Raw genomic sequence first — 14,505 nt, 5'->3', positions numbered from 1 at the left:
AATTTTCATGTATCTGTACTTTACTTAAGTAGATTTAATAATGGGTACTTTCTACTTTTACTCCACTACATTTTACAGTAAGTATCTGTACTTTCTACTTCACTACATTTCTACAAAAGTGTCACGTTACTCGTTACATCCAAGTCGCACTGCTCTCTTTTTGTCCGTTAAAATATGAAGTTCAGGGACTTTAAGGTGGCGCCGTAAAATCCAAGCAATAACGTGACTTAGTGTCTGTTGTCACCCATCGCCTCCCCCTTTACTAGCACTCGGAGCTCCAGACATGCGCAGTGGTTTCCTCTGAGCGGGAGAAGATGTCTAACTAATCGATAATAGCTGCATAAATCATAAGATATGACGACATGTAAAACCAGCAGCGCTTCGCTTTCACAGACGGTGGGACTTTGTCCAACTTTTAGCGTCACTTGGAAGGAAAGCTTAAAGAAAGGTAAGATCTGTGGACGTGATGCTAGCAAAGCTAGCTGTACTGAGACACATGTTGCATCTGCGATGAAAAAAAGTTGTCACTCATGCGCTGAATTATTGTGTGGATTCAGGAACGATCCGATTCTTCTGGACGGATCTTTACTAAGGTTGATGGGACTGAAGCCTCACTGAGAGCCGTTCTTTGTTCTTGTATACACTGCAATAGCTATATATAGCTATATATATATACACACACACACACACACATTTATTTAATTGCCGAATAAGTAAAAGTTGAACGTATGAACACAGAACATGCTCATTGATTGATTTTGTCTCCTGTCATGGTGACAAACATGCAGTGGGAGGGAGGATGAGAACAGTCATGGTGCTCCTTCTGCTTGTTGCGCCGTTGGACAGTGTTCATAGTGTTGTTGTAATGTTACAATTACAGTTGTAATTGTAACATAGCAATTACAGTTAATTGCTATGTTTCATGGTTTAATGGTGCAGACAGTTGTGGTTTCTGACATGAGCAATATGGGCGTTATTTTTATAGGGATGGCAGGCGACCTCTGCGGATTGTAGCACAGCGATGAAAGCAAAACAGAATGAAATGAGTTGTAATTGATACTGGTTAAATATATTTCAGCTCTAAGTATTTATATCTAGGTGTTTTTATGGAAATGTGGATCTTTCAGATCAATCTGAGAACCAATTTTGATAGGTGCACTTCATTTTATTGTGTCATGTAGCGCAGGGCGCTGGTCTTGGTCTCGTGTTCAGTGGTCTTGACTACAACTCTGCTACGTGGCTCCTCGATTGCATGTCTTCCCCCCCACACCTTCGTTCCATCCCCTTTCAGTTGGATTTCTTTCTAAATAAATGTCACTAATGAAGTTCATGCTACGTTAGGACAGGAAATAAGATGTTTCCATCCCTGAAATTATGATGCATAGAATCACATATCTAAGTCTAAACTCTTACAGAGAATAAACACAATAAGAACATGTTTAATCTGTGACATTGTTTATTAAAATGGCACATTTATGATGTATTCAAATTAAATACTATCGGCACACTTAATGATATTAGCGATTAGGTTACGTATTCAGCAAGTACTTTTACTTTTAATACTTAAGTATTTTTAAAAGCCAGTACTTTTTTACTTTTACTTAAGTAAAATGTTAATGTGGTACTTTGACTTTTACTTGAGTACATTTTTGCCTGTGTATTTGTACTTTTACTTAAGTACATTTTTTGAGTACTTTCTCCACCACTGGTTATGGTAGATCATGGTGGCCGCTCCAATCTAAATCAGGGGTTTTCCCCACTGGGAGCTTAATGCAGCCTGTTGAATGTGAGAGGCAGCCAATCAGAAAGCAGGATTCTCCTCCTGCTTTCTGAAGGGACATTACAGAGGGGAATCCCAAGCAGCTGACACGCTCCAGCAGACTTTGGAGATGATATGTGGAAACAACATTAATGTTTATTCAATATGCAAAGAATATAGAAATGACAAGGGGAGGAATTGGAGCAAAATTGCTACGCAGTTGATAAACCCGGTAACTTTTCAGCTGTTCTTCGTTAACGTGACGTAAATATAAATATAAATATAAACATAAATAGTTTATAATGATTTTCATTCAGTCAGGACTTTACGCTGACACTAGCCACATGCATTGCAGGTAGATTGTAGTAAAGCTTTGATTAATGCCTGGTTTTAAAATTAGTTCACTGGACTTGTAGCCATTATTTTGTGCCCATTGTTGGACACCACACGGCAGGAACGAACCCGATCGAACCGTTATACCAAGGATTTCTGTCGGCTAATGTGTGGTCTGTCAGGTTTTGAAAATGGGCCGACAATCGGCCGACAGCTCTAAGATCGTGTAGTGTGCGCTAGAATGAGGAAGGGAGAGGTCAGTGGAGAGCACCGGAGTTGAGCCTTTTTTCATTCGGTGTCATCAAGAGAAAGAGAAAAAGGCCGGAAGAGACGATAAAGCCGATAATTAAAATGACGTCAATAGTTTTAATTTATCGTACGATTAATTGATTTATCGCGACAGGCCTACTTTAAACTTTTCACGCAACTACGGTGTCCCTGAGATGCAAACCACTTCAGCAAATTGAAAGCACAATTACAAATTACAAAAGCGCTACAACATGAACGAAACGGAAGAGGTATGTCCCAGCGGGAGACGTAAGAAATCGCTGATTAGACTAAAGCTCGTTTTTACTTTTGAACCGGAAGTTAATCTGGCTTTAACGTTAAAGATACATGGCTTTGTTGGATGATGCAAGACTGCATCTCACTGAAACTGAAATATGACCAAGTCTGCAGAAAGTCTTGAATATTCTTTTAAACTTTGCCTTCAATTTTACTTCTTTTTTGTAGCAAATGCCTAAAGAAGTGTGGCAAAACAAAATGGGTCAAATTCTTTTAGTGTTGGATTTTTCCCCCTCCCCAACTCAATGTATAAAATGCAAGATTGGATTAGGAAAATCAGTGCAACATCACCTGAATTCATTTCAGGCTTTTAAAATTTTTTTATTTTACATCCTTTACGTTCTTGAAACGCTTTTGTAATTTGTAATTGTGCTTTCAATTTACTGAAGTGGTTTGCACCTCAGGGCCAAAGTAAGTTTGAATTCCCGGTTAGCCAGCCCATTTATCGGTGCTGATTTCCTTAATTTTGGGTGATCGGTAATCGGCCGATTTTTACATGTGAAGCCGATCTTATCCACCGATGTCATCAACCTCAGCAAAGGCCTAAAAATCAACCACTGTGCTTTTCTTTTCTCCCGTGAGGTTTGACTGACAAATTGGCCAACCAGGTCATATCTGCACTTTCACTTTTAACAATAATCACCCATTGTTGCCAATTTGGTGACTTTCTTGATAATATAGAGCCACATTTCAGACAAAAAAATGATATCGGCCAAAATCAAAATCGGACAACCAAAGCAGTCTCTGTGGTGTTTATTAAAAACTCAATAGACACGAAATGGTAGAACTACTCGTCCAGGAGGAGCAGAGATTCCTGCCAGAGGGCGCTACTGCCAAGTCTCTGGATCCCCTGAGATACTGGACAACCACAACACCATCTATCCAAACCTCTTCCACCTTCTTTACAATCTCTTTGCTCTCCAGCCTCATCTGGGCAGTGTGAGCGACTGTTTTCTGCAGCTGGAGAATTTTATCAAAAAAGTGAAACAAACATGATTTCAAAACGTTGGAAAAACTTTTTAAAAAATAAAATCCCAGTCCACATTCATCCTCATTCACAACATGTTCGTTGCTACCAGGCTGCAGGAACTTCAGTTCTGATGGTTCTGACCCGTCTGGTGGTTCTGAACAGTAACTGGTGTCTCCAGCAGGGGACACTGTTCTAGTCAAAGTCTCTAGCTACATCTTCAGGACTCTTGTCCATGATTATCCTGAACATCTGCTTCCTCCTCTTCCTCACTCATTACATCACATTGACCTTTGACCTTCTAATCAGCCAATAATTGCTATTGATCACCACCAATCATCTGATTGGAAAAATCCAACATTTATGCCACTGACCTTTGACCTGGCGATGAGTCTTCGGGATGACTCCTTTCCTGCTGTCTGTAACTGAGGGACGTTCCAGGGTCAGACTGAGGTCTTTAGTCTTCAGTGGGTTGTCATTCATCCTGGTTCTGTTGGTCAGGTACTGTTCTTTGGGATCATCAGAACCTTTCGGATACACATGGACCATCTTGTTCTCTCCGTCCCTCCACTCCACTCTAGCACCTCTAGGCAGGTAGACTTTGGTTTTGCGGGGAAGCTGGACAGATTTAACCCCTGAATGCACCTTCACCTGTGAAGCTGAGAGACAACAGAGGACAAGATGAGTGAGAGAGAGAGAGATACATAGATTTTTGATTTTTAATAATTGATTTATTTTCAATAAATAATCGACATAGTATCAAAAATTATGTAACAGAAAATTCACCACAAAATAAATTACATTAACACCCTTCCAAAAATGAGTTCTCCTCCTACCACACTACAAATTACTTTCCCATAACTCCAGATGTGACAAAAAAGTATCTAAATCTGAAACTGAAATGTAAAAATTAAATTCAAGCAATAACCTAGCAATAACTGACATTCACCAGGTTAACAAATAAAGAAACCACGTCAATATTCAACCTTCCTCCTTCTGCTTATGTACACAACCATTTTAGCCTGTCTAAACAGAAAACTTATCAACTGACATTTACTCTTTACCTGGCGTGTGAATTTAAAACCACAAATAAATTCATGTTTGGTGAAAGTTTCCCAATATTTATTGAAAATAGTTCTCAAAAGCACAAAAAGAGCTGACAGACTAACACAGTCAGAAAAACAATGAAACACTGTTTCTCTCTGCTCACAAAATGGACATTTTCCTTCCACAGTAGGATTAATAACAGAAACAAAAGACTTTACAGCTACAATACCATGAAGGATTCTCCATTGTAAATCTGCATCTTTTTACATTAGAGGAGGCTTATACAATGATTTCCATTCAGACCTGATTTCAGATGTTAAGGAGAGATGAGTTCTCCATACTGTGTCACTGCATCCATTCAGTTTGTTTTGATTGAGAGTTTTTACAATCAGCCTATAGATAATTTTTCCAGAAGCTCCTTCTAGGGAGATTCCTTTACTGTCCACCGAATCCAGTAAAGGGCCAGAGCTGTTCTTTATCCCAGGAAACAGTCTGAAGGATGGAAACGGGTCCAGGTGATTTGGTAACACAGTACCTTCATAATACTCAGTCAAAAGGGAACATTCATGTTCACTTAACTTGTGCTTCCAGTAGCACAAAAGCTGACCAACAACTATAACAGATTTTATTCCCAAACAAGCAGTGAGTTTAATAGGATCATCCAGCCGAGGTCCACCCAGCTCCATCACCCTCCCAAGGCAATAAACTTTTGCAGTGTGGAGCACTCTGGACCAGGTTGTTGCTCCCCAAACAGGACAATCCAACAAACTCCCAAACAGAACCGGTTCTTGGAGCAGCCAGTGCAGAGACTCAGCCTGCTGTTGCCTCTCCTTCCTCGGCAGAGTCCACACAGAGAAAATGCTCTTATAAAAAACTGGAAGAAGAGAAGAGTTCAGTTTGCTGGAGTCCATCAGAAAGAGAGGCAAACCCATGCCACCAAATCTCCAAAGAATGCAGCATGATATACTCCTCCACACCAGATCTTTGGGTCCCGTGAGCAGTCTCTGAATAAACTGAAAACGAAAAGCAGCACCTCTGCTGGCCAGATGGAGGATGCGTTGTCCACCTTCTTCTCTCGGCAGAAATAGAATACTTTGAGGAATCCAGTGAAGTTTATCCCAAAAAAATCCACCAGAACCCTTTGAACATTTGATAAAAGAGAAACTGGAGGATCAACACACATCAACCGGTGCCACATGGCGGAAGAAATTAGATTATTAATGACAAGAACTCATCCTCTATATGATATTTTAAATAAAATCCACTTCCCTTAACATTATCCAATACATTTTCCCAATTTTTTTCACAAAAGTTTCATTACCCAAAAACACGCCTAAATATTTGAACCCACCTTTTCTCCACACTAAGCCTCCAGGCAGACCGAGTTGATCCCCCAACCGACTTCCTACAGTTATAGCCTCACTCTTTCTCCAGTTTATTTTTGCAGAAGAGATACAGCCAAAAAGAAACACAGTGTTGACTAAAACATCAGTATCTTCCTGTGTGTTTACAAAAACTATTAAATCATTAGCATAAGCTGACAACTTTAAAGAGACATTACACCCAGGAATAGAAACACCACACAAGTCTTTCCTCAGCTTATGAAGCAAAGGTTAAATTGCCAAGGAATAAAGCTTCCTTGACAAAGAACAGCCTTGCCTCACTCCTCTTAAAACATTGAATGGAACACGTAACCCTCCATTTATTTTAAGTACACTCGCAATGTCATGATACAAGACCTGAATCATAGCTATGAAACCAGGGCTAAAACCAAAAGCAGTCAAAGTTTGCCACAAATATTGGTGTTCGACCCAGTCAAAAGCTTTTTCTTGATCTATAGAAATCAGACCAATATCTATGTCCAATGAGCTGGATATTTCCAAAACATCTCTGATAAAAGTGACATTATCACTTATCAGCCTGCCATAAACAATACGTCTGGTCTCCGTGAATGACTGAAGACATAACTTCTCTAAGTCTGGTAGCCAGGACTTTGGAAAAAATCTTGTAGTCCATACAGAGACAGGTCTGTATGGTCGCCATACTGGAGACTGGTCACCAGTTCCTTAGATCCTGTAGATCTCCTTTCTTTGGAAGCAGAGTAACGACTGCCCATCTGCAGCTCAGAGGCAGCCAACCTCTCTGCAGGAACCACTGATCACAGACCAGAATGACTTGTAGAAATCAACAGGAAGACCATCCATGCCAGGGGATCTACCACTCTTTAGGCTCATCAAGGCAGTATGCAGTTCATGCAGCGTGAGCTGAGCATCCAGTTTTCGATTGGCTTCAGCGTCCACCTGAGGAAGTCAGGTGGACGCTGACTTCCTCCACCTGGAAGTGGAGGAAGTCACTTCCAGGTGGAGAAATTATCTCCACCTGGAAGGTGGAAATCACCTCACATCCAGTTTCTCTAAATATTCAGTCTTAAAAAGTCTTTATAGAAACTGACAGCAAACTTCCTGATCTCAGAAGAACCAGAGATAGTAGAAACACAGTCAGATTTTAGGGAGTGAACAATCTTTCTTTGCCCATTCTTTTTTTCTAGTCCAAAGAAAAAGTGAGACGGGGCATCCATCTCTGTTACACTTAGGAAGCGTGATCTGACCAAGACTCCTTTGGCTGCTGTGCCCAACAGCTTGGCCAGAACGGCCTTTTTAGCTTTGAGGGAATCTAAAAACCCTCGGTTTCCTGTAGACGCTGCCAAACCCTGCAACTCTACTATCTGAGTCTCCAAGTCCCTCATAGATCTGGTTATGTCTCTAGTGATAGTGTGAGTGCACTGTTGACACAACTGATTAATTTGACATTTACCATAACCCACTGTTGGACACAAGAAAAATCTGATTTAGATTGTTTATGACTGACCCAGAAATATTCAAAAGCTTTTCTAAAAGCTTTATCATTTAAAAGAGCTATATTAAAATGCCAATAGACACTCTGTATACGAACATTTTTAATAAACACAGAGCAACAAACCAAACAGTGATCAGAAAAACCAACAGGAATTATTTGACAATCTTAAATACAGTATATTCAAATGATGTTTAAATGCATATATACGATCCAATCTTGCCAAGGATAAAAGATTATCTTTAGAATGACTCCATGACGGGGCGTGCCGTGGTGGCGTAGCGGTTAGCGCGACCCATTTTTGGAGGCCTTGAGTCCTCGACGCGGCCGTCGCGGGTTCGACTCCCGGACCCGACGACATTTGCCGCATGTCTTCCCCCCTCTCCTTCCCCGTTTCCTGTCAGCCTACTATCACATAAGGGACACTAGAGCCCACAAAAGACCCCATGGAGGGGTTAAAAAACAAAGAAAAAAAGAATGACTCCATGACTACTGTCTCTGATTCCTGGTGAAAGCTCTTCATACATCTGAAAGGTCAGAGGTCGCAGTCAGCTACCTGAACCTCCGAGAGGATTCAGCATGAGGCTCTAAGTGGTTCCTATCAAGTAAGGGATTTTCAGTGCAATTAAAATCTCCACACAAAAAAAATAATCATTATCACTACAATCATTTACAGTGTCCCCTGAAATATTCAATAGAAACAGTCTATCCACCCCCTTAGTTGGAGCATATTCATTAAGAAAAACTAAATTCACATTTTCGTATTTGGCTTTAACTTTCAATAAATTACCTTCGATTATTTCCTCTGCTTCACAAGAAATAGGCAAAAAGTTAATAGAAAATACAATCCCCAAACCGCCACTACAACTGGACTTGAGACTAAAAAAAACTTCCCCTCTACATTCTTTCTTCCAATCACTCTCATTATCAGGAGTGCTGTGTGTTTCTTGAATTAACATTATATCAATTTCCTTTAAAGCCATAAATCTAAAAAACTCAACCCTTTTCACTTCATATCTGGCACCATTTAAATTTAAAGTGCATATTTTGAAATCACACATAGAAATGAAGAAACAAAAGAAAAGACATGGAGAAACATAAAATATTTCTCTAAATATCCTCATCTTCATCAGCAGTAATTGCTTGGGCTCTAACTTTCAAAATCCGCTTCTTTAAGTGATACATTTCTTGATCTGTTAACACATCATTCACAAAATGTCCAGTTTTCTCTGTTAAAGCCCGAGAGGATTCAACAAACATCTTTAAATCTGGAAAATACTCTTCTACTTTAATCAGCCTGAGTCCTTTAGTTTTTTGTAAAAACTTAATTTCAGCAGGAGGATCCATATTCTGCTAATCCTTGCTCAACGACAGGCCACTATCAGACTCCAAACTGCTCTCTCCTGCTTTGTTCCCTCTCATTGCTCTGAGAGCTTTAGAGATGCTGGTAGCAGGTTCAGAACTTTTCCTTTTCTGGGAGAGTATCAACAACTCCTCATCAAGCATGCTGTCATCCTCACAAAAGCTTTCACAAAAAACTTGATCAGTTCTTTTTTCCCCTGAATCTGCATCAAAACTACTCACAGATTGATCATGTTTCATCTCACTATCAGTGATATCAACTTCATTAGAACGATCACAATTTATAAAGGATCGCCACACAGGCTGCTCCTCTGCAGTTACAACAGAAGGACCAAAAGAAACCCCAGCTCCAGCCACATCAAGACCCGCACCGACTACCGTCAAACCACCAGCGGCACTGCGGCCTTCCTCGGCTTCAGCATCACCGTCACCATCGCCAGCATTCACCAACTGTGTATTCTTAAGCTTTTCTGGGCACGATCGAATTATATGACCTTCTGCACCACAACCAAAACATTTCATGTTCTCAGATTTTACACTTTCACAACCTACCGCTCCTCCAACAGCCAAGGCTGCCTCCTCTACTGAACAATTCGCTGTTGGTATAAGTTTGACAGCATGCCGGTGTGTCAATTTTTCAAAACTCGCACTGCCCTCCACGATGGGCATGATGCCAAATGCCAAACCAAACCGGTAGCAAAAAAAACTACTGGACCAACCTGGAACAACCAGAACTCAAGATCAAGTAACAGTGTGAAGAGAAAAGTGTTCAAAACACCTTGCAGAAAAAAAGGTAGAAAGAAGACTCAAAAAACCACTCAGTCTAACACTCCTCTCTATAGCTCCATTAACTCCACCATTCACTCAGAGAAAGAGAGGAAGAGACACAGAGAGAGAAAGTTCCTTTAAATCTAATAGACTGTAGAGACAGCAGCTGCTGGTTCTGTTCATATTTATATCTACTCTGCATTTGGCCTGAACATGAATGAACAGAAAGATCTGAACTGATGACAAGATGACCCAGAACAGGTCACATGATCTCTCACAGCATTCTGGGTCAGAAACATTCAGACTCACCTGGCAGGAAATAATCTCTAAAATGATATAAAACTGCAGAGACGATGAGAACCAGAGCCAGCAGAACCAGCAGAGCTGTGGCCCAGGATGGAGAGGGTTCTGTGGAAAAACAGAGAAAGATTGACCTCACTCTGACCTTTGACCTTCATCAGCAGCTCTGACCTGATGCTCTGACCTTTTTTTACATATTTCAGAACCACAGTGTGTCTCAGGACGTCCTGGTCTCTGTAGACGGTGCAGACGTAGCGTCCATCGTCTCCGTCTGTGGGATTCCTCAGGGTCAGGCTGACGTCTCCGGTCATCAGGAAGTCTTTGTTCATCTCTGTTCGGTCGTGGTAAAAACCATCCTGGTTTCTTTGGTTGCTGCTCGAGTGAACCATCATAAATTCTGGTTCTGAGCGGGTCCACTCCACTGATGTGCCCTCAGGAAGGTGGGATGATGTTCTGCAGGGCAGGATGACAGAATCTGACCCTTCAGTGACCTCGACCTCCTGCTGATCAACTGAGAGGAAATAAAATGATCAGAAACAGTTTGGATCATTTTCTGGTTTGATGTCATCATTCAGTTTCTGTCTGCAGGGAGAAAAATCATTTCTTTAATGATCAACATAAAATCAGAAACTTGAATCCATTAGTGGTTCATGTGACAGCTATTGATGCATCAGAGGGTTTGATCTATACATAGCAGATCTACAAAACCTGTTTGTTCTGTGGAGGCTGAAGATGAGAAACACAAATATTAATTATTCCTGGAGATTCATCCTGTAAATGTTCAGTTTATCCAGCTGGTCAGAGATCATCAGAACATAAATGATAGTGTAAAAAGTGAAAAAGGTCATGATAAATCATGTTTTATAATCTTAATAAATATAAAGTATTTTTAAGAAGTGATAAAATGATCCTGAATATTGATCTAATTCATTTCATATTTTATTTTTATTGATATTTTTACATGAATGTGTTTGAATGAAGCTGCTGTCATTAAAGAGCCATTAACTGCTTTACTGTTAAAGACTAAAATAGTGACTGAGGTCAGTTATGGAGACTTAAAGAAACATGAAATATTAATGAAAGCATTTCCATTTTGTTATGAATTATCACCAGGCTTATAGGAAGTAAATCTGTTTCTATAGTAACTCATATTATAGAAATTATTGCATTAATAATAATTTCATTATAGAAATAATCCATTCATTCATTCCTTGGTTATTCTGGGGATGGTCTCCATGGTTACAGACACTACGAACAATTATTAATTTTCTCATTTTAATAAATTCATTCATAGCATAGAACTTTAAAATAGGGTGTGCTGCTTGTTTATCTGACCTTTGACCTTCAGACGAATCTGGTTCAGGTTCAGTTCTTCCCTTCCACCAGAGATGCTGCAGGTGTAGTTTCCTCCATCAGACTGCTGAGGTTTCCTCAGAGTCAGGCTGAAGTCTCCAGTATCCAGAGTGTCAGGATTCATGGAGGTCCGGTTTCTGAAACGCTGGTTCTGGTTCTTAAAATCGTCACCGTTTTCTCTCCGTAGGTGGACAGAGTTAGGACTGAGATCACTGCGAGTCCAGATGAGGAACGGATCTTCAGGTGTTTGACCAGAGTAAACACAGGGCAGCAGGACAGACTCCGCCCCCTCATTAACCTCCACCACTCCACCCAGAGCATGCTGGGAAACTGAGGACACAAGACGAGGGTTTAGTGTGTAGAAATACTGATCAGTTATTCACTAGTGATGAAAAATTTCAGTCTGTCTGCTAAACAGCTCAGTGATACTGAACTCTGATTGGGCAGCAATGATCTCTGTTCATGTAATATGTAACTCACATTAAGCAATAAGTCATAAAACTGATAAAAGTGCATTAAAATAACTGTTAAAATTTAAAAACTGAAAGATTGAAACAGATGAAACTCAAATATCATGTTTTTTTTTTAGAGTTGCTGCCGTTTGTGATTATTTGCAGAAATCCTGCTGTCAGTTTTCAGGTTGTTTTATCTCATGAACTGATTTGATGATGAAGATTTTTGTTTTAGTATCTTGGTGATTGTTGGGGCAGATTCTGTTTCTGTGAATTCCTGAAAAACTAAAATTCTTCTAACTTTATTTTTCTGGGATTTCTGGTCCTGATTCTTTATAGTTACAGAATTTAAACCTTCCAGTAACTTTCAGTCAGTTTCTGCTATGAAACTGAAGTGTCTTTGTTGATCAAACAACAATTTGGAAACTTCTGTATATTCTACATATTTTATTACTTCAATGGAACCTCATTGTGAGCGATCATCTCAAAAGGGGCTTTTACACAATTACAGTCTTAACCCAGATATCTAAAAATGTAATTCTAGTCATAAATACATTAAGATATTTGTTAAAGGATCCAGGATTAGTTCAACATGTTGCAATAAATATGTTGCAGTTTTCCTGTTGACTAAAGAATTGCTGTTTGTGATACAAAAACTCATCATCACATCCTGAATATCATCCATAGATCAGGTTTGGTTTTTATAAAACCAGTGAACCAGAGAAGAACCGGACCCACCAGAACCTGATTCTCCATTAATGGTCAGACCAGCATCATGCATCAGCAGAACATTATGACCACCAACCTGTGAGATCCAGGTGAATTCAGGAGAAATAAACTACAAACCACAACCACCCAGGCGGCCATCTTGGATTCAAATGAACACTTGTGAGGAAAACTGAAGACAGGAAGGAAAACCAGAACCAGAACCTTCAACATCTGCAAACATTCATCACTGGTTTCTGAGGTTCATGTTTCTGGAAGCTAATGTCCACATTACTGGTCTGTATGGGTCTCAGTGGTTCTGATGCTGACAGAACTACAACCTGATAGAAAACATCAGAACCAGATCAGCTGCTGAACCCAAACCAGAGAAATTAAATTCACACAGGAAACAGCAAAGTGGAGCCACTGGTTGGATGGAAGAGACCAGAATCCAACAATAAACCAGTGAGATCTACTGGGAGGACTGGTGAGAGACGAGTTGCTGGAACCAGAACCAACAACCAGCTGAGGTCACCAATGGTCAATTAGAGAGAAGAATGGACCAGAACCAATAAGCTCTGAGGCTGATCAGCAGGTTGCAGAGAGACTGGAGAGGATGAGGAGCAGAGAGAGGAAGGTGATCTTACCAAGCAGGAGGATGATGATCATCATCTTCCTCTCAGAACACACAGAGAGGCTTCCATCAGATTATTTAATTCATCAGGAACTTTGATTTTAGTTCAGGATAAAGGAGAACATGAAGGCTGAAAATATCAGGTAGAGAAACAATTCAGTGATTAAAATATAGAAAACAAAACAGGTTTACTAGTAAGAGTTTGTAAACAGTTATGGAAATTATCACAGCAATTCAACCAATAAATTCACAGATTTTTGTGATTTCCTAAAACATTTAAAAACCAAAAACACTCAGAAACAGAGCGACAGTCAGAGAGGAGAAAAGATTTATTCAGGGAGTTCAACTTAAATATCTGAAATGTCCAGGACAAATCTGACATTTTTATTAGTTTTTTTAAAGTCAAAATGTAAAAAAAACAACATTTGATCCAAAATGGCTGACTTCCTGCTGGTTGTGTAAATCGGGTCCAATAGTCATTTTTATTGGTTCTGATGGTTTGATGTGTTAACTCATTTACATAGATTTAAATAACAGTAGTGGGTGGGGCGGATGTTTTTAAATACTCTAAAGCACATGTGTCAAACTCAAGGCCCGCGGGCCACATGTGGCCCGCTACGTCATTTTATGTGGCCCTCTCCCCCCACCACCGTTTTACAGCCCCATTGATTGACTTAAAATAGGTTTTGAGCACGAATTGACTACAAACTACATCTCCCATAATGCCTTCCGATTCTTACCAGCCAACATTACGGCTTCTCGCCACTAGAGTGCAGCAGAGTCACCTCAAGCTGATTATTAATTTTCCCAGCGAATAAAACTGAAACGTCGACAAGCTAACAAGCTAAAGAGCGAAGTCCCGTGATGTTTCAATCGAGGACTTTTACCGTCTACTGCCCCCTGATTTGATGCCACAGCTTCGACTCCACGCAGCTCATGTTTTGTCCATGTTTGGAAGCACCTATCTGTGCGAACGGATGTTTTCAAAAATGAATTTAAACAAGACCAAGACCAGATCGCGCATTACTGACGAAAACCTACACGCCGTTTTGCGGATTTCCTCAGCACAAGAACTAAAACCAGACATGGACGAACTGACCAGGGGAAAACATTGGTAGGCACAAACAAACTAAATTTAAATAGAATGAATGTAAAACCAAAACTCAGTATACTGGAATATGCATACAGTTTATTGATTTTGCTTGTGTTTTGTTTATTTACACAACGCAATGAGGATGTGTGTGAGTTGGTGACGGGGTGAAGAGGATCAGCTTTGTGTTCAAGGACAGGCAACATCACCTCATTGTTTTGTTCTTATGTGAAATACATGTTTGTTGTGTAATAAATAACGAAAAAGTTTTGTGAATGAAGTTGAGAGTTAATATCAAAACTTGGTTTTTATTCTTTG

Source organism: Xiphophorus hellerii, chromosome 7, assembly GCF_003331165.1.
Source record: "Xiphophorus hellerii strain 12219 chromosome 7, Xiphophorus_hellerii-4.1, whole genome shotgun sequence".
Classification (NCBI taxonomy): Eukaryota; Metazoa; Chordata; class Actinopteri; order Cyprinodontiformes; family Poeciliidae; genus Xiphophorus; species Xiphophorus hellerii.
This window is presented reverse-complemented; position numbering follows the sequence as displayed.